This window comes from Gorilla gorilla, chromosome 16 (assembly GCF_029281585.2).
Source record: "Gorilla gorilla gorilla isolate KB3781 chromosome 16, NHGRI_mGorGor1-v2.1_pri, whole genome shotgun sequence".
Taxonomy (NCBI): domain Eukaryota; kingdom Metazoa; phylum Chordata; class Mammalia; order Primates; family Hominidae; genus Gorilla; species Gorilla gorilla.
In genome coordinates, this window is record NC_073240.2 from 33,083,917 (window position 1) to 33,109,797 (window position 25,881).

Sequence of the window (25,881 nt, forward strand, 5' to 3'; positions counted from 1 at the left end):
TTCCCACATCTTCTCTTCCTGCTCCCGCATCATCTCCTACTTCTCCCACATCTTCTCCTCCTGCCTCCACATCTCCTCCTGTTGCTGGTTCAGGAGGTTCCACAACTCGTTCTCTTCCACCTGGGCTTGGAGCTTTGCTGACACACTCTGTAGCTCCTTACCCAGGTGGTCAGCCTCCACCTGCAGCTGCTGCTGGAATAGTGAAAGTGTTGGTTCAAACCTCAGAAGGAAACAGACTCATGAGCTAGCCATATAAATGTAATCTATAAAATAATGGTTTTCATCTATGATCCTTTAAAAAATATTTTTTTAAGCCCAAACTCTGCGATTCTGATTCCTCAGGCAGGGCCCCAATTTGTATATTTTTAGCACACTCCAGAGGATTCTATGGCAGGACCAGAACAAGGACCCAAATTTTCCAGCTCTTGGCTGGAGCCTCCCCACACCCTACATGATCCCTAGACCATGGCCCCAGCCGGATGGGGCTCCCACAACCCCCGGGGCTGCAGCTGCTCGCCTGTGGCAGCAGGAGCTGGGCCCTCTCCAGCTTCCTTTTAAGGTCCTTTATGTTGAGCTGGATCTCAGACTTTTCAGATTCTACAAGTCGAAGTTTTTCTTGTAGTTCGGCATTTTTCTCCTTCAACTCCTCATCGGTTATGCTGTGGCCAGAGGCAGTAGAGAAAGGAATGAACGAAGAATAGAAAGGAACGCTTTGGTGATCAACCCTCTACTTTCACCCCACAACCACAGAACGGTGGCATTGGAAGGGACCCCAGGAATTAAAAGTCGCAGGTGGCAGGCCAGAGAGAAGACATGAGTTGCCTGAGGCTTCCCCATGAGTCAGTGGCACAGCCGGCACTAGAGCTTCCCTGTGCACACATGTAAACCTGTAGAAGCCTCTCACCATGCTCACCTGTACCCCCCACCTCCCAGCACACCACCCACGCTAAGGGCTCTCAGACCTCCCATCCCACCTTCCCCCATCCTACGTGTTCCTGTACAGCTCCAGACTCAGAGCATCCCTCTCCTTTGTTAATTTCTCGATGTACTGCAAATAGAGAAAGGTTAAGTCAAGATAGAGCAGGCAGAGGAGTAGCTGGACGACCAGGAACAACAGCTACACTGATACTCCACAGTAACACTCCCTCACTCTCAATCACACCTGACATGTTCTCAAGGCATTTCCAAGCCCATGGTCTCATTTGTTTTTTTGTTTTCTTTTTCTTTCTTTCTTTCTTTCTTTCTTTCTTTCTTTCTTTCTTTCTTTCTTTCTTTCTCTTTTTTCTTTCTTTCTTCCTTTCTTTCCTTTATTTCCTTTCTCCCTTGCTTCCCTTGCTTCCCTTTCTTTCTTGCTTTCTTGCTTTCCTTGCTTTCTTGCTTTCTTGCTTTTTCTTTCTTGCAGAGTTTTGCTCTTGTTGCCCTGGCTGGAGTGCAATGGTGCAATCTCAGCTCACCACAACCTCCACCTCCTGGATTCAAGCAATTCTCCTGCTTCAGAGTCCTGAGTAGCTGGGATTATAGGCATGTGCCACCACACCCGGCTAATTTTGTATTTTTAGTAGAGATGGGGTTTCTCCATGTTGATCAGTCTAGTCTTGAACTGACTGATTCTGACTTATCCTTAGCCTAAAAAGAAAAATTTAAAATTACTCATAAAAAAATGAATGATTTCCAGCAGAAAATGGGCAATGGAGAAACCAGCACTTCCCACAAGAATAAAAATGGCCAATGAGCATATGAAAAAGATTCAAAAGCACTAGAAATCAAAGAAATGTAATGAAAACAATGAGATTTTCTGCTTAAAGACCAGCAAAGATGACAAATGGAAGGGGGAACCTGGAGCTCTGTCCCTGTTGGTGGGAGCATAAACTGAACCAATTTTCCTACAGGATAATTTGAACATTTCTTTTAAAAATCCTAAAACAGTTTTACATTATTTTCCTCTAGAAATTCTACTTCGATGAATTCAGTGCAAAAATCCTTACTGGAGTCCATTAAAATGTATATAGAAGGAAATTCACCTCTGGGGTGGCAATGATTCACTTAACATAATCCAGCTATTAAAAATGATGATGCCAGGATATACTTCTGCCCTAGAAACATGTTTAAAATATAATAAGTGACAAAAGCCCATTTACTATGATTGTACTTTTTTTTTTTTGACAGTCACAAATCAGCTTTATTTAACTTTTCCAAAATATTTCTCAGGCCATTCTCTTTCAGACATTCAAAAAGAAAAAGTTTCTAACTTTAAAATAATTAAATGACAAACGGTAAAAGCTGCTAGTTATCTCCCAGTGGCTGTTCCCATGGTGGTAGGGCCTCAGATGTGTGGCCATTTGCAATGGACCCAGCATTTCTAGCTTGCAGCCAGGCACAGCCAATAGCAGGAGAGAGCGAGGTGTGTTCCTCCCCTCTCTTGTCTTCCAATCCTTTCCCTGTTCTGCTCATCTGGAATGTGATACTGGTAGAGGCCAGTTATTCGTGGCAAGCAACACGTTTACAGGGATTTTCCTGGGAATTTCAGATTCAATGTCTGTATTAGTTAAGATTAGGTTTTGCGGCAATAACAGAAAACCCTCCAAAATGATAAATTAAAGAACATGGAAGTTTATTTTTGTCTCATAGGGATGTCTCAGAAGTGGTTCATGGCTGGCATGACGCTCCATGTTGTCAGGAACTCAGACTCCATTCATCTTGATGTTCTTTCCCGAAGGCTTCAACCTCACAGTCTCAACATGGCAGATTCTACTTTTAAATATGTTTATATGCATAAAAAGTGTAAAAACCAACAAACCAGAATGTTTTGAGTGGCAAAATTAAAGATGTTTCTTTATATTTTGTCATCCAAATTATTACAAAAAGAATGTGATTTCCTTTATAATCAGGGAGAAGTGTTATTTTCATTTATTTATGTTTACATTTCTTTTCTTTTTCTTCTTTTTTCTCCTGTATGTATCCCATGTAGGCTAGAGAGCTTCAATCCCTGCCTCTTGAGGGAAATCAGCCCATTTTCGGGAAGTGCACTACACAAAGCTGCCCCATCTTCCCTTTATTTTTTATTTTTATTTTATTTATTTATTTATTTATTTATTTTGAGATAGAGTCTCAGAGTGCAGTGGCGCATCTCAGCTCACTGCAACCTCTATCTCCCGAGTTCAAGCAATTCCCCTGCCTCAGCCTCCCAAGTAGCTAGGACTACAGGCATGCACTACCATGCCCAGCTAATTTTTGTATTTTTAGTAGAGAGGGGGGTTTACCATCTTGGACAGCCTTGTCTCAAACTCTTGACCTCAAGAGATCTGTCCGCCTTGGCCTCCCAAAGTGCTGGGATTACAGGCATGAGCCACTGTGCCTGGCCTGCCATATTATTTCTAAAAATTTCAGTGACATTTCAATTAAGTTAAATTTAATTCTTACTGACCTGATCTCTTTTCCTCTGTTTAATGATATCTTCCAGTTGAAAGGTGTTTCCTCTGTAATCACAGGTGCTAAAGGAAATACAACAAGTATTCTTTAGGTAGATGTCCAATAAACCACTGATTCTCCCATTGTAGTCCTTAGACCTTCAGCATCAGCAACACGTGGGAACTTGTTAGACATGCAAATTCCTGGGCCAGCCCCACACCTCCTGAATCAGAAAGTGGGGAAGAGGGACAGCTGTCTCTCCTTTAATAAGCCTTGAGATACTCCCTGAAGTTTGAAAACTACAGAACTAGAATACATATGGCAGTAAGTGCTCATACTTTATCCCGGGTACCTTCCCCTCTTTTCCATTCTCTTTTCCGTTGAAATAAAATGAGAGCTCTTTTTGACTTAATGGATATAAGAAAGAAGGCAATGAGATGAGCAGGGTTTCAAGTTAGAGTTCAAAATTTAATCAGTGGATGATGACAGGGTGCAAGCCTTCTAAACAGATTGCTGCAAGGAAGCTGATTATAATCTATACAGTAGGTATCATTAGTGTATTGATGTTAAATTTTTGGGGTGGGATTAATGGTATTGTGATTATATAGGAGAACGTCCTGGTTCCTAGAAGATATCTGCGAAAGTACTTAACACTGAAATGCTGATACTGGTAATTTACTTTGAAATGATTCAGGGGGAAAAAGGGCACATATACAATCTTCCATATGCAGGGGAGAGAAAACAAATATGATAAAATGTTAATTGGTGAATCCAGTTGAATAGCATATTGATGTTCACTGTATTACTTTATCAACTTTTCTGTGTTTGCAAGTTTTTAAAATAAAAAGTTGAGGGAAAAGAAACATCACCCCAAATCTTCCTACAAAATGGAACCATAGAAAAACTTTGCAGAAGAGGGCACTGTACCCATCCGGACCGCATGGTCAAAGTGCAGGGTCTCCTCCAGCAGGCTATTCTCTGGTCTCTTCTGTGCTGTCACTTCCCCCAGACACAACCAAGGCTTTTTTCTAACAACTCTTTTTCTAAAGGTGTAATTTTTTTCATTCATCTAAGAAAGAGACAAAAGAATTAGTATACATTTAGAAAATAAAATTACACTTATACTTGTGTAAAAGCAAAAAATACTTTGAAAAGTGGGGAAGCAAGAAATGTACTGTTCTACAATTCTGTCCTTACTATCTTTTTATTCTGCCAATGACTTCCTATTCCTGCTGCCTATGGTGGGGTGAGCTGCAAATGATTTCTTTTCCTCATTGATTTGAAATGCCATGTTTATAATATACTAAACTCCCCCAGAAGCATTTGGGTTTATTTCTGGGCTCTATTCTATTCAAGTGATCTATCTGTTCACAAGCCACTATCAATTTTGATTATTAGAGCACCCTAAAGTTAAGTTAAATAATTCTTTTTTTTCTTTTTGAGACAAAGTCTCTCACTCTGTTGCCCAGGCTGGAGTGCAGTGGTGTGATTTCGGCTCACTGAAAGCTCCACCTCCTGGGTTCACACCATTCTCCTGCCTCAGCCTCCCGAGTAGCTGGGACTACAGGCACCCGCCACCTCGCCTGGCTAATTTTTTCTATTTTCAGAAGAGACGGGGTTTCACCGTGTTAGCCAGGATGGTCTCGATCTCCTGACCTCGTGATGTGTCCGCCTCGGCCTCCCAAAGTGCTGGGATTACAGGCATGAGCCGCCGCACCTGGCCAAGTAATTCTTTGATTAGGATATTAGTATTTGTTGGAGCCTGACCCTTTTGACTCTAAACTCAAATTCTTATTATCTCTAACTTCTAAAAGTTATGAACAATTATGACTTCAATGTATAAAATGTCAGCTTTTTCAGCTACCTTACAGAATTCTCTTATTTTCCTAATATCGATTCCATTTATCCATTCGGTTTTCTCTCCAAACACTAATGTTTTCGTTTTAGTATCCCTAATCTTTTTTTTTTTTTTTTTTTTTTTTTTTTTTTTTTTTGAGACAGAGTCTTGCTCTGGAGTACAGTTACATGATCTCAGCTCATTGCAACTTCTGACTCCCAGGCTCAAGCAGTCCTTTTACCTCAGTCTCCCAAGTAGCTGGGACCACAGGTGCATGTAACCACACCCAGCTAATTTTGTATTTTTTGCAGAGATGAGGTCTCACTATGTTGCCCAGGCTGGTCTCAAACTCCTGAGCTCAAGTGCTGGGAGCTCCTGAGCTCCCAAAGTGCTGGGATTGCAGGTGAGAACCACTGCTCCTGGCAGTTTTCCTAATCCCTTCTCTTTATCTTTTGTAGTTGCACTGGCTTATGTGGTTATTAACTGTTAGTGTTAATTAACAGGGATAACTGCAATACTGGACATTTTGTCTTATTCCTGATCTTAAAGGGATGTTTCTACAGTTTCACCCATCATGCATGATGGCAGCTTTTGGCTAGATGTATTTATAATCCACTAGGAGTAAAAAAAATTAGAAATAAATATTGAATTTTATCAAATGTCTTTCTAACATATATGGAGGGAACCGTGTATTTTCTTCTTAACGTCTTGCAACCAGGAATCATACCAGATCTTCCAGTAGTGATTCAAGGGAATGAGCATCATGTGATTGTGCGGCATAATTTTCCCACTGTGCTATGTTTGCATCACTAGCCATGAATGAGAGAGTGTGTGTGTTTTAATGCTACCTTTGTCAGGTACCTTTGTCAGGTTTGGGTTTTCATGTTCGAACAGTTTCAAAAGAAAAAAGCTTGAAAGTTCTACTTTATTCTTTATATGTGGAAATTTCAATAAATTATTTGTGATTTATTGAAAATTTTACTTGAAGGTCTGATATAATTTCAAAGCAAAACCAAACCTTTTTTTCTTTCTTGTTGGGGGAGGGTGGGTGGAGCGGGACAGGAGGACATTAACTCATTGATATTTTATGTTTTGTTTTTTCCCTTTAGAATTTATCTTCTGGGGACAATCTGACAATGATGAATTTAATTTAGATTCACAGATTTTAAAAATAATTCTTTTGATATTCTTGGTATCATTTATTTGCCTATTCTGCAGCTCTGTTGCCCAGGCTGGAGTGCCATAGTCCAATCATAGCTCACTGCAGCCTTGAACTCCTGGACTCAAGCGATCATCCCTGATCAGCCTCTTGAGTAGCAGAGACTATAGGCTCACGCTACCACACCCAGCTAATTTTTTATATTTTTAGTGGAGATGGGATTTCAACATGTTGCCCAGGCTGGTCTCGAACTCCTGGGCTCAAGCAATCCTCCCTCCTGAGCCTCCCAAAGTGCTGGGATTACAAGTGTGAGCTACTGTACCTGGCACTATTCTCATTTTTATAATAAAATTTTAAGATTGGATAAATAATATAGCCCAATTATTGGAGCCAGACTACATCTACTAAAATTAAATGAAATTTCACTTGTCTGAAATCATGACATACTTTGGAAGATATCTTTGTCATAGTATTAATTAAAATTACGGCTATTTGGCACTCACCAAAATCTGTGGAGCACCTTAAAGACATAGGTGGCATCCTCCAGAGCAGTCAAAACAGTTACAAGAAGAGGCTGTCGGGACAGCTTTGTCGGGAGAGACATGCTATGCATATAAAGACATAAGGGAGAGAGAAAAGAAACAATCATTTTGCACACAGGCCCCAAATTCAAAGCTATAGGCTGGGTAATGCAGGCACTGATTTTTGCAAATCAGATGCTTTCCATATGGCATCTCCATATAGTGTGCTTTTGCTTTAGAGAGTGACAGCAAGATTTTTGGTTTTGTTTGTTTGTTTGAAGACAGGATCTTGCTCCACCGCCCAGGCTGGAGAGCAGTGATGTGATCATAGCTCACTGCAGCATCGACCTCCTGGGCTCAAGTGATCCTCCTGCCTTAGCCACCTGAGTAGCTGGACTACAGGCATACACCACTATGCCCCCACTAATTTTTGTGTTTTTTGAAGAGACAAGATCTCACTATGTCACCCAGGCTGATCTTGAACTCCTGAGCTCAAGCGATCCTCCTGCATCAGACAACCAAAGTTTTAGGATTACAGGCATAAGCCACTGCACCTGGCCAAGATATTTGTTTGCAAAGGATGGTTAATAGTTACAATGAGAAAAATAGGAAGGCTGGGGCACAGTGGCTTATGCCTGTAACCTCAGCACTTTGGGAGGCTGAGGCAGGAGGATCACCTGAGGTCAGGAGTTCGAGACCAGCCTGGCCAACACAGTGAAACCCTGTGTCTTCTAAAAATACAAAAATTAGCCAGGCATGGTGTGATGCACCTCTAATCTCAGCTACTCAGGAGGCTGAGGCAGAATCACTTGAACCCGGGAGGTGGAGGCTGCAGTGAGCTGAGATCACGCCATTGCACTCCAGCCTGGGTGACAGAGCAAGACTCTATCTCAAGAAAAAAAAAAGAAAAATAGGGAAGATTTGTTAGTAGTCTGTGAGTTCCACAATCATGTCAAGCACATTAAAAATTCCTTAAATTCCTAATTACCTTTTCCTGTCTTTTTTAAAAGAGGATTTAACTTCAGCAGAATTTTTCGTTACATTTGAAACACCTGCATCTTCAATTGCCTCATCAACTGGCAAAGCGAAGGTCACTCTTTTCAAGCTTTCTTTACATTGTTTACTGTCTTCACTTTCTTCCAGGTCATCATCTTCATCCCTACACTACAAAATTCTTATAAAAAGAAATATACTGCTTTCCATTAGAAAAACAAAAGGAAACATATTTTCCCTTAATAAAGTTCTTCTTTTATATGCCTAATGCAACCAAATACTCAGAAGTTCCAAAATCATTCAGGTATTAAGGAACAGAAGGTATCATTTAAGTGAAATGCTATGTAAGAAACAGAACAAAAAGTGTCCAATATATAGAAAATAAATTGTTCAATCTCACAGAAATAACAGGATTTTTGGGGCACAAAACCAAATCGAAGTTCCTGGCAAGAAAGGTTTGATTGCCACTGCCAGTAATATTTTTCTTCATTAAATGATCTCTAATGTCCCTTTAAATCCACAGACTTTCCTCTGGCTATCTTGAGAATATCTGATAGGAGAGAATCTAACTTCTTAAAACAAACATATGTGAAAACCACAAGTACCAATACGATTGGACAATTCCAGCTCACAACGTAAAGGATGGTTCAAATACTCACATTTCAGAAATGCTTAGTTCTTCTGCTGCTTCTTCAGCAATTTCATCAGCTTGTTTGAACCCAGATCATCATCATCATCACTTGCTATGTCTTCATCACTTTCAACTGGATCAAAAAAAGTCTTTGTCCTTCACATTTCTGGAACTTTTACCTGACTAAAATAAAAAGATTTTTAAAACTATTAATTAGGAAGAGAAAAATACATCGTTAGCACACACATATATATTTGTGTGTATACTGTATGTCTACGTTACTTTCTAACTTAATAACACTACAAGCCAAAAATAGTTATTAGGTGAAATCAGCAACTAAAAACACTACCATAAAACTATTACAAGAACAGCCGGAACATAAACTGAATGGAAGTACAGATTCATTTATAACTGATAGGATAGAGCACAATATTTCTTAGATCCAAATCTTCTAACTACAATTACATCTGTCCTAGAAAAACAGAACAAAAGCTAATTTGAGGAGGAGGAAAGTGCTCTCTCCTCTCTCAAAATTTTACCTTAAGTTTTTTACTTCTAAACAGTGCCCCTTCATCTACATCAGAATCAATATCTTAAAAAAAATCAGTATCTTCCACGTCATCATCATTACCATCTTTTCATTCCTCTTCTTTTTCTGTTTTCTAAATAGGCCTCCATTTCAGAGAGTTGGAAGAATTTCTCGTCTACTATGGACTTTTCTCTTGGTTTCCCGTGTCCTTTGTTTCGCACCTTGCTCTGCTGTTCCAATTTGTTGATATGAAAGTCAAGGTCGGAATCCTCATCACTGGGAACTGGGCTTTTCGTCAGATCGAATTTGCTTGAGTTTGCTCTCTCACTCACTTCAGGATTGTCACCACCCATATGTGACACTTCCTCCTCCTCCTCTAAATCTTCTAGGTCCTCCTGGCCATCAGCCTCTGTCTCTGAACCATCCTCTTCATGCTCCTGTTCTTCACTCTCTGGGATACTGATATCTTCATCTTTGTTTCACTAACTGCATTCTGGAAGCTTTGTAAAATTGGGTCATTTTGCAATTCCAGTTGTTGCAAAGTCTGCTTATCATCAAAACTTTCTATCACAAGTTTTTGTAAAGGGCTTCCATGGATCCTACCATTCTCTAATATTTTATTAAGGTCATAAAGCACTTTTGTTAAAGAAGTGAACTTTGATGCCAATCCATCTTGAATCCTAATGGGAGGAATTAAATGAGATTTAGAGTTATACTTGATAATTTCACAGCCCTCTTAATTAAAAGAAAAATAAAAGCCACAACTCTTCTGTAAAATCAAATTTGAATGAAGTGTAAGTATAGATTCTGGCCCCAACAACATACAAGCTGATGAGCCACACTGATATATAAAACCTGTCAACCAAGTATTTGTGAATCAGCTGTACAGATTTTAGGCAGGAAAAGCATTACAAATCTATTTGCTTGGAGATATATAGTGAATTAGCCTTAAATTATCAACTCTGCTACATTATATACCACTCCATTCTTTCACTCATGTTAGTCAGGATGGTCTGGATCTCCTGACCTCATGATCCACCCACCTCGGCCTCCCAAAAAAGTGCTGGGATTACAGGCGTGAGCCACCGTGCCCGGCTGAATTTTTCTTTTTTATAAAATAGGCTTTATTTATTTCTTTGTTTATTTATTTATTTTGAGATAGAGTCTCGCTCTATCACCCAGGCTGGAGTGCAGTGGCGTGATCTGAGCTCACTGCAACCTCTGTGTCCCCGGTTCAAATGATTTTCCTGCCTCAGCCTCCCAAGTAGCTGGGACTACAGGTGAGTGCCACCACGCCTGGATAATTTTTTGTATTTTTAGTAGAGATGGGGTTTCACCGTGTTAACCAGGATGGTCTCGATCTCCCAACCTCACGATCTGCTCACCTCGGCCTCCCAAAGTGCTGAGATTACAGGCATGAGCCATCGCAGCCGGCTGGCTTTATTTTCTTTTTAAAGCAGTTTTAGGTTCACAGCAAAATTGAGCAGAAAGTACACGCAGTTCCCATATACACCCTACCCACACACAGTCCCCATATACACCCTACCCACACAAAGTCCCCCTATACACCCTACCCACACACAGTCCCGTCCACTGTCAACCCCCCACACCAGAGTGGTACATTTGTTATAAACTATAAACATACATTGACATATTATTATCACTCAAAATCCATAGTTCACATTACTTTGTGGAGTTTCTATCATGAACAGGTCTTGAATTCTGTTTAATGCTTTTTCTGCTTCTACTGATACAATTGTGTTGTTTTTCTCAGTCTATTAATATTAATATGATAAAGTACAATGATGTATTTTAAAATATTGAATCCTTATATTCAGAAACGGACTCCATTTTGTTGTGATGTATTATCCTTTTTCTACATTACTGGATTTGACTTGCTAATGTTTGGTGGAAGCTTTTGTGTCTAGGTTCATAAGAGATACTGATCTATAGTTTCTTTTCAATGTTGTAATGTCTTTATCTGGTTTTGGGATTAGAGTAATGATGATATCATAAAATGAGTTGGGAGGTTTTTCCTCTGCTTCTCTTTTCTGGAAAAAAAATATGGAGAATAATTTTTTCACTGGTATAATTCACCAGTGTAATCATCTGAGCTTGAGCCTGTTGCGTTTTTGGAAGGTTTTTATTATTAATTTAATTTTTAGAAAATATGTATAGGGCGGCCGGGCGCGGTGGCTCATGCCTGTAATCCCAGCACTTTGGGAGGCCGAGGTGGGTGGATCACAAGGTCAGGAGATCAAGACAATCCTGGCTAACACGGTGAAACCCCGTCTCTACTAAAAATATAAAAAATTAGCCGGGCGCGGTGGCAGGCGCCTGTAGTCCCAGCTACTTGGGAGGCTGAGGCAGGAGAATGGCGTGAACCCCAGGAGGTGAAGCTTGCAGTGAGCCGAGGTAGCACCACTGCACTCTGGCCTGGGCGAAAGAGCAAGACTCCATCTCAGAAAAAAAAAAAAAAGAAAATATGTATAGGGCTAGTCTGTTTCTCCTTGCGTGAATTTATTAGTTTGTGTCTTTTAAGGAATTGGTCCACTTTATTTAAGGTATCAAATTTACAAGGATAAAGTTGCTTGTAGAATCTTGGGAATCTTTTAAAAGTGCACGGTATCAATAATCAGTAGTAATGATTCTTCTTTCATTGCTGATATTGGTAATTTGTATTCTCTCTTTCTCTTATCTTGTATGCTCATGCCTGGGAAGAGGTTTATCAATTTTATTTATGTTTGTGAAAGCCTAGCTTTTGGTTTTGTTGAATTTTTCTATTGTTTTCCTGTTTAAAATTTTATTGATGTATATTCTAATTTGCATGGATTTCTTTTCTGTGTTCTCTTCAGGTTTAAATTGCTGTTCTTTCTCAAGCTCCTAAGGTGCAAGCGTAATTTATTTATATTATTAATTCTTACTTCGTAATATCTGCATACAGAAACTGAGTGCTATAAATTATTTTCTAAGCACTGCTTTAGCTGCAACCCATAAGTTTTGATGAGTTGTATTTTCCTTTTCATTTATTCTGAAACACTTTTTGAGATTTCTTCTTTGGCTCATGGGCTTTTAGAAGCTACCATCTTAGTGCTGATATTATCCATTTGTTCTTGCACATTGTCTACTTTTTTCATGAGAGCCCTTAACATATTTATCACAGTTATTTTTACATTCCGTCTCTGGTACTCCAACATCTGTGTCGTATCTGAGTTTGATTCTGATGATTGCTTTCTCTTCAGACTGTGTTTTTTCCTGCCTTTGACGTGTCTTGTGTAATTTTTTTGTTAAAAGACAGATATTGCATTAGGTAATAACAACTGAGGTACATAGGCCTTTATGTGAGAATGTACGTTAATTTGGTTAAGAGTTAAGCTATGTTTAATGTTTGTTGCAGCCATAAGTATCAGAAGTTCCAAATTCCTTTAGTGTCTTTGTTTTGGCTCTTCGCCTGGCTTCACAGCTTGTCTCTGCACTGCTCCTCATAGTGAGTCTGTGTCTTTCAGTTCATTCCACTGAAAACAGCTGTAGTCACTGCTTTTAAACTCAAGCTTTGTAACAGTGATGATAGGATATAGAAGAGAGTAAGCATTCTCCAACCTTCTAATGAAGTGTGGGTCATTTCCTAAGCCAGTAGCTCATGGCTGTGGCTATCCCAGCTGCGTCTGCCTTTCCTCCAGTAGCATGTTCACCTTCTAGCTCCTTTCCCTGGCTGCCGAGCTCCCAGTATATCTCCATGAAGCACTCTCTCCGTTGATGATTATTTCTCCCACTACGTGATGAAAGAAGGCTAAAGAGAGCTGAAGTGAGGGGGGCATTCCTTTCCCCAAGCTTGGATACAGTATCAGAATGGAGCTCTGGTAAAGTCCTTCCCCTGGAGAAGGCTCTGGTTACATTTCACAATGGTCACTCTTTCCTTCTTCTGCAAAGGCATGAAGGGATCTTTTGGGGATTCTTACCATAAAAATATGGCGAGGTTACTGGAGGGAGCCTCCTAAGAAACTCCTCCTCCAGCAGTTTGTTAAAATTGTCATTTCATTGTTTGGACCAATAGCTCTAGAGGCTCCTGCTGTCTGAAGCACATCTCTAGGCTTTATCAGTTGCAGTGTCTGTTTGTACCTCTCTTTTTAGATTTTGGGGTGGTTATCTGTCCTGTGAAGTGCAATTGTCATGCTATCTACACAGAATTAGGTCAAACCTCACAGGTCAAGGGCACAGGGCCTTAAAAGGGCCTCCCTCATTTCAGACATCAGCTACAAGCAGGGGAGGGGGCTTCCAGGACACACACACTTCTGACCAACTGGCTACAAAGCTGGAGATTCCCACTACCCACTCAAATTGGATACACAACTTTGCTAGAATAACACATTACTCAGGAAAAAGCTGTAGTTATAATTACAGTTTTATAATAAAGGATGTAAATCAGGACCAGCCAAAGAAAGAAACCGTTAGGGTAAGGTTTAGGAGGACCTGAGACACACGACTTCCGCTTCCTCAAGACAAGTCACCCTCCTGGCGCATCGATGTGTATCACTGCCCAGGAAAGCACACCTGAGCTTCCGTGGCCAAAGTTTTTATCAGGGTTTCATTATGGACACATGACGGATTGAATCTTTGGCCACATTATTGAGCTCAGCCTCTAGCCTCTCTCTCCTCCCAGAAGGCTGTGCTGATAGCACATGCTTCAAAGCCCAACCCTTGAATCACACAGTTGTTCTTTGTGGTGTGATGGGCCCCATCCTGTGTCATCTCCACAGCATAAGCTCAGATATTGTCAGGCCCATCATCAGTAACAAAATATAATCGTATCATAGGAAACTTCAAGGGTTTAGAGGGCTCCTCTCAGGACCCAGAGAAAAAGATCAGCCAAATTAATCACTATGCAACAAGCCACCCCTTGTTCTTTGACTGCGATTCTTGTTATATGACTAATATCTGGGAGAGCCAGAAAACTTTTAACTGAATTTCACAATACATTTGGCTCTCGATGTCAATATTATAATCTTACCAACAGTGCCAGTATTACATCACAGCATGGCAGATGTCACCTGACTGTACTTTGTCTGCCCTGAAACACTGGAGCTCTATCTATGATATTTCTCTTTGAAAGCTCCTAATTGACCTGAGAGAAATGGTACCATTTCCCTGTGGTAAAGCAAGTCCTTCACTAGTGACCTCATCTGGCATTGTTTCCTATAAGAGAGCTGTCCCGGAGCTCAGATCATTTTGGACATAAAAGCTATGTAGCCTAGAATATGACTTAAAGGGTCCAATGGCTATGCCCCCAAACACATTGTATCCTTATATATGGACTTTGCCTCTGGAGTCACTGCACCCACAAAACTGTAACAAATAGCCCTTTGCTTCAGTTTGAGTCTTTACCTCTCCTCTCTTTTCCTGGCCCTTAGTTTTAAGTCATGAGCATAGACTATGCAGACCTTTATGGAAGCTCTCTTAAGTCATAGGCTGGAAGGGGCCCAGTCTCTCTCTTTACCGCTCTGTTTGTCTTATGTACAGGGAACATCTTGTCTCTCACAATTGACTTCAAGCCACACAGGTCCTCTCTACAGAAATATCTTCTTATTGCTTGTTTTCAGAGCATCTTTCCAAAGTTCTTCTTATTCTATGTAATTCAAATTATTGTGATTTCTCACATGGACTCTTACAAATGCCTCCTTACTATTCTCCCAACTTCTTTCTACTTCATTATGTAGTACGGAGGCTTCCCAAGAAAAGAAGGTTTATATATTATTAAAGAGGCTTGGCCAGGCGCGGTGGCTCACACCTGTAATCCCAGCACTTTGGGAGGCTGAGGTGGGCGGATCACGAGGTCGGGAGATTGAGACTATCCTGGCTAACACGGCGAAACCCCGTCCCTACTAAAAACACAAAAAATTAGCTGGGCGTGGTGGTGGGCACCTGTAGTCCCAGCTACTTGGGAGGCTGAGGCAGGAGAATGGTGTGAACCTGGGAGGTGGAGCTTGCAGTGAGCCGAAATCGTGCCACTGCACTCCAGCCTGGGCGACAGAGCAAGACTCCATCTAAAAACAAAAAAAACAGGCTTGACTATATTATTCATTGCTATCATTCACTACATGTATTATTCACTACAGGTATCATTTATTATGTGTAGTGTTATTCACCGTGGCAGTTGGAAGAGTGCCTGGTACACAGCAGGCACTTAACAAGTGTTTGTTGAATCAATGAATATATTTCCCAGGCCCATGCCAATTTCTGAGTAAAAGCAGCAGATTCTCTATGTTGTCTAAATCTACCATGAAACAGTCATCTACACACCACAGTAACAAATTGTGTCCCTGATTCTCCTATGAGACTGAGAGTTTCTATCCATAAGCACTCTCCTTTAGCAATGAATGGTCCCCCTAATGTCCCAGGGTCCCTGCAAATCATGATGGGGACGTTCATGAAAGTCAGGCTTTTTGCCCCTTTCCATCACCTCTGTCCTGACTTGCCATTGTAAACAACATGTGATCTTCACTAGTACAGGGTGCAAAAAAGGTCATACTTCTTTTAACAATAAAATTGGGCCATTCTGAAAATGCTGGTCTTTCTGCCTGGAGTCCCTGACCAGTTACAACCGCAAGAAACTCTGGAGTATTTCCTCAAAGTGAGGGATTACCCCTGTCTCTTGCTGCTTGTGGAAGGGAAAACTGACAACCCTTCCTGGTGGGGGAGTGAGTCCTGTTCTCTCCAACTACTTCTGTAACTGCTGGAGTTTTTCTGGAGGCCCATGAGCCTGATGTTTTTCCTGTCTGCTGACTTTACAGAATGGACTGAAGTCCAGAGTGAATGCCCATTTTTCAGTTTTTCTTAGGGACAGGTCAGCCACCATGGTTCTGGACTCTCAAAGTTATAGCTTTTCAGGGACATGGCTCTCTAGAGTCACAGTACACACACACGCACCCCACCTCTACACACCCCACACATGTATACACTAAGCTACTTCCCTAAAATGCCAAGAGGCCAGATCAGAGCAAGTTCTATTAAGAAGCTGTAAATGTTATTGCAGTTTTTGCCATTACTTTAATGACAAAAACCGCAATTACTTTTGCGCCAACCGAATAGCCTCCACCCCAGCTTGGGATGGAGGCTGCTGGAAGGTGGCTCTCCCCGTTTTGCTGCCATCAGTGCCAGGGCCACCACCACAAGTGCTTTGAAGCTGAAATTGCTGCTTACCAATGACAATCTATGCTTTCACTCCCCGGCCATTGTCCACCCTGCAGGAACACACTCCTGTGTTCAAGGGGCCCCCTTACTATGGCACCCCAGGAGAACTGGAAACACCTGCAGTGATGACCGCCCCATGAAACTTCCTAGCTCCGGACATTTATCTCAGTAGTATTTCTTAGGACTGTTTCATGAAATAAAACTGTACCTAGCTGGCAGATAAGCATGAGCCATTGCTATCATCCATTGCCACTTCATGGTTCAGGCTGGCCTAACTTTTCACTGGACACTTTCCAGAGCTGCCTAACAGTTCTTGTCCCCTCTAACTTTTCATGGCCTCTATCCTTACAAAGTTATATTGGGAGCGTTCATTGCTGTCTGTTCTTTTCCTGGAATGGCCTTCTACTCCACAGGCTGCCAGATTCCTTGAAGACCTGTGGACTCCTCAGTTCCCTCTTCTTGGATCCTTGAAATGAAATGAGTCTTGCTCTTACAGGTGAGCTCATGGCATTGTGCTGTGGCCTTTGCAGGAGCACTGGTCACATGTCACTTTTTTGTCTTTACGTCCAGCTTTCTCATAATTCAGTAGCTTTTCCATCTTTACCCCCCTGGTGTCTAACTTCATAAGATATTTCTAAATAAATGAAAATATAAAATGTTATTAAATTCCTAGTTTGTTATCCAAAACTACCTTTCAGTGAAAGTTGTACTGGCTCTGTTTGCTATTACAAGAAATATGACTGTGCTGAAATGAAGTTTCTGAGGGGCAAGGTCTTTGTCACATACTGATCTTGTAAAGTGTTGCCATCTGCTATTTCAAATCCTCATTACTGCAGACTGGAATCATACAGACAAATGAGCTATATCTCTTGTGGGGTAAACTGTCATTCTTTGAGTAAGGCCTTGTCAGCTATGTTGAATAACCATAAGGGATAATACATTTACTGTCTTTCCTTAACCCCAAAGGAGAAGTCATATCAGCACTGTAGGCTGTTATGATAAAAATATTTGCATACATAATAAGGAGAAACTGGAATGATCAATAGTCAAAATAAACATACAAGAGGTATGTTATATGTAAATGTACAAGAGGCATGTTAACTAAAATGTGGCAATGTAAGGAGCAGAGCAGGAAGAACCTTTAAGTCCGAAATTTACAACAAGTCAATTTCTTAGTTTCTGCTGTCCTTCCACACAGCCTCTGGCATCTGTTTTCTCTACAATGGAGGTAACAACAGTAGCTATTTCGGAGCAGGAATAGGCTTAGAGCAGTGCTAGAATATGGTCGTGGCTATATAAAGTTTAGCTATTTGTATATTGTAACAAACCTACAATGTATTTGTTTATTGGTAGTCAATAATAGATTTCTTTTGGGAAATCAGCAGCCTCCTGTGGGGGAACACCTGCAGTTCCCACTAAGTGAATACTGGTGTCTGCTAACCTTTGCCTCTGTTACTCTCAATAATCACTGTCAAGCTGTTCCTTGATTTAGCAATTTTATTTGCTTTCTCTTGGTTTGTTTGTTCGTTTTTTCCTTTCCCTTTTCCTGAGACAGAGTCCCGCTCTGTTGCCCAGTCTGGAGTGCAGCAGCACCATCATAGCTCACTGCCACCTCCACCCGCCCTGGCTCAAGCTATCCTCCTATATCACATCAGCCTTCAGAGTAGCTGGGACTACCTGCGCGGCCCACCAGGCCCGGCTAATCTTTGTGGTTTTTGTTTTGTTTTACCGTTAACAGACCGGGTTTCCGGCCAGGCGAGGTGGCTCACGCCTGCAGTCCCAGCACTTTGGGAGGCCGAGGCGGGCGGATCACCTGAGGTGGCGAGCTCGAGACCAGCCCGACTAACATGGAGAAATCCAGTCTCTACTAAAAAAAAAAAATACAAAATTAGTCGCGCATGGTGGCTTATACCTGTAATCCCAGCTACTCGGGAAGCCGAGGCAGGAGAATCACCTAAACCCTAGAGGTGGAGGTTGTGGTGAGCCGAGATCGCACCATTGCACTCCAGCCTGGGCAACAAGAGTGAAACTCTGTCTCAAAAATAAATAAATAAATAAATAAATAAATAAATAAATAAAAGAGAGACGGGTTTCACCATGTTGCCCAGGCTGGTCTGGAACTCCTAGGCTCAAGCGATCCGCCGCACTCGGCAGTCCAAAGTCCTGGGACTACAAACGTGAGCCACGACGCCAGGCCGATCTATTCCTTTCTGGTTAATAAATTGGGCCGGGCGCGGTGGCTCACGCCTGCAATCCCAGCACCCTGGGAGGCGGGCGGATCACCTGAGGTCGGGAGCTGGAGACCAGCCTGACCAACATGGAGAAACCCCGTCTCTACCAAAAAAAAAAAAAACAAAACACACACACACACATACACACAATTAGCCAGGCATGGTGGCTCACGCCTGCAGTCCCAGCCACTCGGGAGGCTAGGCAGGAGAACCACCCAAACCCGGAAGGCGGAGGCCTCGGCAAGCCGAGAACGCGCCACTGTACTCCAGCCTGGGCAACAAGAGCAAAACTCCGTATCAAAAAAAAAAAAAAAAAAAAAGACCTAATTTCACCATGTTGCCCAGGCCAGTCTGGAACTCCTAGGCTCAAGCGATCCAGCGCGCTCCGCCGTCCGAAGTCCTGGGATCACAAGCGTGAGCCACCACTCCAGGCCGATCTATATTCCTTTCTGATTAATAAATTGGGCCGGGCGCGGTGGCTCATGCCTGCAATCTCAGCACCCCGAGAGGCCGAGGCGGGCGGATAACCTGAGGTCGGGAGTTTAAGACCAGCCTGACCAACATGGAGAAACCCCGTCTCCACCAAAAAAAAAAAAAAAAAAAATAGCCCGGAATGGTGGCTCACGCCTGCAATCCCAGCCACTCAGTAGGCTGAGGCAGGAGGATCACTTAAACACGGAGGCGGAGGTTACGGTGAGCCGAGATCACAACATTGCACTCCAGCCTGGGCAACAAGAGTGAAATTCCGTCTCAAAAAAAAAAAGAGACCGGGTTGCACCATGTTGCCCAGGCTGGTCTGGAACTCCTAGGCTCAAGCGATCCGCCGCACTCGGCAGTCCAAAGTCCTGGGACTACAAACGTGAGCCACGACGCCAGGCCGATCTATTCCTTTCTGGTTAATAAATTGGGCCGGGCGCGGTGGCTCACGCCTGCAATCCCAGCACCCTGGGAGGCGGGCGGATCACCTGAGGTCGGGAGCTGGAGACCAGCCTGACCAACATGGAGAAACCCCGTCTCTACCAAAAAAAAAAAAACAAAACTCACACACACACATACACACAATTAGCCAGGCATGGTGGCTCACGCCTGGAGTCCCAGCCACTCGGGAGGCTAGGCAGGAGAACCACCCAAACCCGGAAGGCGGAGGCCTCGGCAAGCCGAGAATGCGCCACTGTATTGCAGCCTGGGCAACAAGAGCGAAACTCCGTCTCAAAAAAAAAAAAAAAGACCTAATTTCACCATGTTGCCCAGGCCAGTCTGGAACTCCTAGGCTCAAGCGATCCAGCGCGCTCCGCCGTCCGAAGTCCTGGGATCACAAGCGTGAGCCACCACTCCAGGCCGATCTATATTCCTTTCTGATTAATAAATTGGGCCGGGCGCGGTGGCTCATGCCTGCAATCTCAGCACCCCGAGAGGCCGAGGCGGGCGGATAACCTGAGGTCGGGAGTTTAAGACCAGCCTGACCAACATGGAGAAACCCCGTCTCCACCAAAAAAAAAAAAAAAAAAAATAGCCCGGAATGGTGGCTCACGCCTGCAATCCCAGCCACTCAGTAGGCTGAGGCAGGAGGATCACTTAAACACGGAGGCGGAGGTTACGGTGAGCCGAGATCACAACATTGCACTCCAGCCTGGGCAACAAGAGTGAAATTCCGTCTCAAAAAAAAAAAGAGACCGGGTTGCACCATGTTGCCCAGGCTGGTCTGGAACTCCTAGGCTCAAGCGATCCGCCGCACTCGGCAGTCCAAAGTCCTGGGACTACAAACGTGAGCCACGACGCCAGGCCGATCTATTCCTTTCTGGTTAATAAATTGGGCCGGGCGCGGTGGCTCACGCCTGCAATCCCAGCACCCTGGGAGGCGGGCGGATCACCTGAGGTCGGGAGCTGGAGACCAGCCTGACCAACATGGAGAAACCCCGTCTCTACCAAAAAAAAAAAAACAAAACTCACACACACACATACACACAATTAGCCAGGCATGGTGGCTCACGCCTGGAGTCCCAGCCACTCGGGAGGCTAGGCAGGAGAACCACCCAAACCCGGAAGGCGGAGGCCTCGGCAAGCCGAGAATGCGCCACTGTATTGCAGCCTGGGCAACAAGAGCGAAACTCCGTCTCAAAAAAAAAAAAAAAGACCTAATTTCACCATGTTGCCCAGGCCAGTCTGGAACTCCTAGGCTCAAGCGATCCAGCGCGCTCCGCCGTCCGAAGTCCTGGGATCACAAGCGTGAGCCACCACTCCAGGCCGATCTATATTCCTTTCTGATTAATAAATTGGGCCGGGCGCGGTGGCTCATGCCTGCAATCTCAGCACCCCGAGAGGCCGAGGCGGGCGGATAACCTGAGGTCGGGAGTTTAAGACCAGCCTGACCAACATGGAGAAACCCCGTCTCCACCAAAAAAAAAAAAAAAAAAAAAAAAAAAAAATAGCCCGGAATGGTGGCTCACGCCTGCAATCCCAGCCACTCAGTAGGCTGAGGCAGGAGGATCACTTAAACACGGAGGCGGAGGTTACGGTGAGCCGAGATCACAACATTGCACTCCAGCCTGGGCAACAAGAGTAAAATTCCGTCTCAAAAAAAAAAAAAAAAAAGAGACCGGGTTTCACCATGTTGCCCAGGCCGGTCTGGAACTCCCAGGCTCAAGGGATCCACCGCGCATTCAGCTGTAGCCATAGCCATATGAGCCTTGATAAGTGGAAGTCCATGAGTGCAGCTCATGCATCACTTCTATTCCTGTTATCATGGCTGCTTTTTTCATCAGCCTATGGGTTAATGACATATGTGAATGGGGAAAGAAACAGACAGTATCCACAGAATGAGTCATCCTATCCATTTTTTTTTTAAATTCTCTACTACTGAGGTTACCCTTGATGAGCATTTACATGGGATACAGACATTTTCACTTCTTTTGTCCATTCAGAGAGATCTCTCCACATATCTCTTCCCCCAAAACAACTTTATTTTCCACTTTTCAATCATGTTTCTTCCAAGCCCCTGACCATCCGGCCAAAACACTAGCTGGAGCCCATGAATCTGTGTAAAATCACACATCTGGCCAACTCCTTCCAAGCAAAATTCAAAACCAGGTGCACTGCCTGAATTTCTGCCCACAAGGAGGATTTTCCTTCCCCATTATCCATCTGAGATGTCCCAGAGACGAGCTGTAGTGCTGCAGCTGCCCACTCTCAGGTGGTGACTGTATATGGTGCAGAGAGACCTGTAAACCAGGCTCCGGTCTTCTCTTCCTTTATCAACTGATCACAGGGAACTCCTCATGAGACCATAGGTACAGGACGGAAGACAAAAGGCAATGTAGCTAGAATCATAACCAGGGGCATTTGGGCCGCTTCTTCGTGTCATTCAATTGTGCTTTCAGGGCCTGCTCAGGCCCGATGTTGTATATACTACTTCCTTTTGATAATGAGGCACTGTCATGCATGCCCAACTTTATGGCTCGGCAGGTCAGATAACAGGCAGTTCATGATGGCAGCTCAAGTCACGTGATACTTGGTGCCCATGGTCAAGCATTCAGTTTTTACTAAGGTCCAGTAGCAGGCCAAGAGCTGTCTCTCGAAAGGGCAATAGTTATCTGCAGATGACGACAGGCCTTGTTCCAAAATTCTAACAGCATGTGCTGCAATTCATCTATAGGGGCCTTCCAAAGGCTACAGACAGCACCTCTATCTGCCACTGATACTTCAAGCACCACTAGATCTGCTGGGTCACATGGTCCAAGTGGTGGAGCTGCTTGCACAGCAACCTGGGCCTCTTGCAAAACCTTCTCTTGTTTTGGGCCCCTCTGAAAGCTAACAGAGTGTTAGGTCACTCTGTAAATGGGCCAGGGTAATATATTCACATGAAGAATATGTTGCCTCCAAAATCCAAAGAGGACCACAAGGTACTGGGCCTCTTTCTCTGCTGTAGGAGAGGCCAGATGCAACAACTTATCCTTCATCTTAGAAGAAATATCACAACATGCCCCATACCACTAAATCCTTAGATATTTCGCTGAGGTAGAAGGTCGCTGAATTTTAGTCAAATTCATTTCCCACCCTCTGACACTCAAATGTCGAAAAGCCTGATGCAGTAAGTTATTCTTTCTCACTCATTCAGGTCCAATCAGCATAAAGTTATCAATATAATTGTGATATCTTGTGGAAAGAAAAGATGGTATGTGAACTAAATTATAATGAAGGGCTAGAAAGCTGATAAGCTGATATACCCTGAGGTAGGACACTTAATTTGTGCTGCTGGCCTTGCCAGCTAAAAGCAAACTGCTTCTAGATGGCCTTAAAGACAGATACGGGGGACAAATCCATTTGCCAGATCAATGGCTGCGTACCAGGTACCAGGGGATGTGTTAATTTGCTCTAGCAATAAGCCACATTTGGTTCGGCCACTTGGTTAAGTTTATGATAATATACTGTAATTCTCCAAGACCCAGCTGCCTTCTGCACAGATTAAATAAGAGTTGAATGGGGATGTGGTGGGAACCACTACCCCTGCATCTTTCAAGTCCTCGACAGTGGCACTAATCTCTGCTATAACTCCAGGAATACAGTATTGCTTTTGACTTACAATTTTCCTAGGAAGGGGCAGCTCTCATGGATTCCATTTGGCCTTTCTCATGATAATAGTCCTTACTCCACAGGTCAGGGAACCAATGTGGGGATTCTGACAGCTGCTAAGTATGCCTATTGCAATTAAGCATCTGAAACAAAAAATCAGCACAGGATGAGTTCAGGGATTCCCTGGATCCACTGTGAGTCAGACCTGAGCTAAAACATCATTGATCACTTGACCTCCATAATTCCCTATTCATACGGGTGGGCCACAGTGATGTTTTAGGCCCTCTGAAATCAATGCCAATGCAGAGCCAGTGACCAGTAGTCCCAGAAAGATGTGATTATTGTATTTTCTTCATTGCACAGTTACTATATGTCCCTTTTGGGAAGGCTGGGAGATTAATGGTATACATTTTCAATGGTGTACTCTTCTCTGAAGGCCTTCCCTTTATTCAACAGCTTCTGGGTCTTGTAAACTAGCTCAAGTCTAAGAATTGAATGAGGGGCCATGACTCTCCATTTATATGATTTTAGTTAGACTTTTGTTTACTTGACCGATAACTTTTCTGCTTATGCAGATCAAATAAGAACTTGGTAGGTTTCCTATCTAGGAACACCAGGATTAGCTAGCCAGTGCCACAGGTCTGTGTGAGTCAGACCATTCTGATTGCTGATTTGACTCTGCTGTTTATTACAGTAACTACACCCATTTGCCTTTGGTGATTGAGTGCCACCACTTGGCCTCTGCCACCCCAGGATTCAATTACTCACATTGCATTGAGGTTTTCCTATTTAGTGGCCATGGTTTTCACTGAAATAGCTGATCTACAGAGAAGAGTAATCACTGAACTCTTAAAAAACGCTAGTTCTCTGGCTGGGCATGGTGGCTCACACCTGTAATCCCGGCACTTTGGGAGGCCAAGGCGGGTTGATCACTTGAGGTCAGGAGTTTGAGACCAGCCTGGCCAACAGGGTGAAACCCCATTTCTACAAAAAATACAAAAATTAGCCGGGCGTGTTGGCACGCATCTGTAATCCCAGCTACTCCGGAGGCTGAGGTGAGAGAATCGCTTGAACCCAAGAGGTGGAGGTTGCAGTGAGCCGAGATTGTGCCATTGCACTCCAGCCTGGGCAACAGAGTGAGACTCCATCTCATTGAGGGAAGACAAAGACCCTCTCATATTGTTTTATATTGTTTCATACTCAGTACTTGTTTTAAGAAAAAAGAAAAAAAACAAGGAAGTGAAATCAAAGACAGGCAGCCTGGCACCAGGCCCAAAACCAGGCCTGGGCCTGCCCGGCCTAAACCTAGTAGTTAAAAATCAACTCATGACTTAGAACCCGATGTTACCCATAGATTTCAGGCATTGTATAAAAGAATATTATGAAACTCCCTGCTCTGTTCTGTTTCACTCTGACCACCAGTGCATGAAACCCCTGTCATGTATCCCCTCGATTGCTCAATCAATCACGACCCTTTCACATGAAATCTTTAGTGTTGTGAGCCCTTAAAAGGGATGGAAGTTGTGCACTCGGATTTTAAGGCAGTAGCTTGCCAATGTTCCCAGTTGAATAAAGCCCTTCCCTCTACAACTCGGTGTCTGAGAGGTTTTGTCTGTGGCTCATCCTGCTACATCATAACATAACATAACATAACGTAACATAACATAACATAACATAGCATAAAATAGCTAGGTCTCTTGTCACAAATTCATTTCATTAAGTATTGGCGAAAGGTATGTATTCTGGGCTTTCCCTGTGTGAATGAGTAATTCCTAAATGATAAGTTAACTCCATCATTCTAATCTTCCTTAGTCTTTGAATCCCTTCCTCTACATTAAATCAAGGGATATCTGGCATTTCCAATTCACTCACAGTGGGACATCTTTTGATCCATATTGCAGCCAACAAACCAAACTGGTAGAGCCTTTTGTAACTCCCTGAACTACAATATTAAATGCAGAATCTCTGCTCTGTGGGACCATATCAACGAACGGGGAACTTTATGTTCCTTCCACCATTGTCTCATACCCCTGTCAATCGAGAAAAATGATGAGACAAATCTCAATCATTTTAGGAGGTTTATTTGCCAAAGTTAAGGATGCATGCCCAGGAGACAGGTCTATGCCTTTCTTCAAAGATGATTTTGAGGGCTCCAAATTTAAAGAGGAAAGGGCAGGATATTGAGAGGTACACAATTTTCATGTGAGAGTGGGGTAGGGAAAAATATTCATTTATTTGTCTGGCTCAGTGAATTTGCATTGTTTTACATAAGATGACATAGACAAATGGGGCAGAGGAAAAATGCTGGAATCTGCATTTTTACATAAGATTACAGACAAAATGGGGCAGGGGACCCATCAGATATGCATTTGTGTCTGGAGGGCAGGGGGGTGACTGCACTGTAAAGACAATTGACATTATCATGGTGAAATTTTAACAGACACACCTTAGCGTAAAGATCTTGGAGCTCACTAGGAATTTCCTCATGGACAAAATGTGGGGGAGGCATGAAGATTTTCATCTTGTAGCCATCTTAGTTAGGAAGCAAAAGGGGAGGCAGGTTTGCATGACCCAGTTCCCAGCTTAACTTTTCCCTTCGGCTTAATGAGTTTGGCATCCCAATATTTATTTTCCTTTCACACCCCTAATATCCATTCCCACACATGTTCCCCAGTTTCCTACCTGTTCCTGGATGTAGTCAGCCTCCTCAGAGATCATACTCTGTAACTCACCTTAGGGGATTGCGGGACTGGAGTCTACTTATAGGTCTAGAATACGGGTGTCCAATCTTTTGGCTTCCCTGGGCCACATTAGA

General features: G+C 43.1%; 1 pseudogene; it reads right to left on the bottom strand.

Moving 5' to 3' along the window:
• Positions 1-36: 36 nt before the first annotated feature.
• On the bottom strand, positions 37-21,937 carry LOC101154287 (U3 small nucleolar ribonucleoprotein protein MPP10-like; annotated as a pseudogene).
• Positions 21,938-25,881: the final 3,944 nt, after the last annotated feature.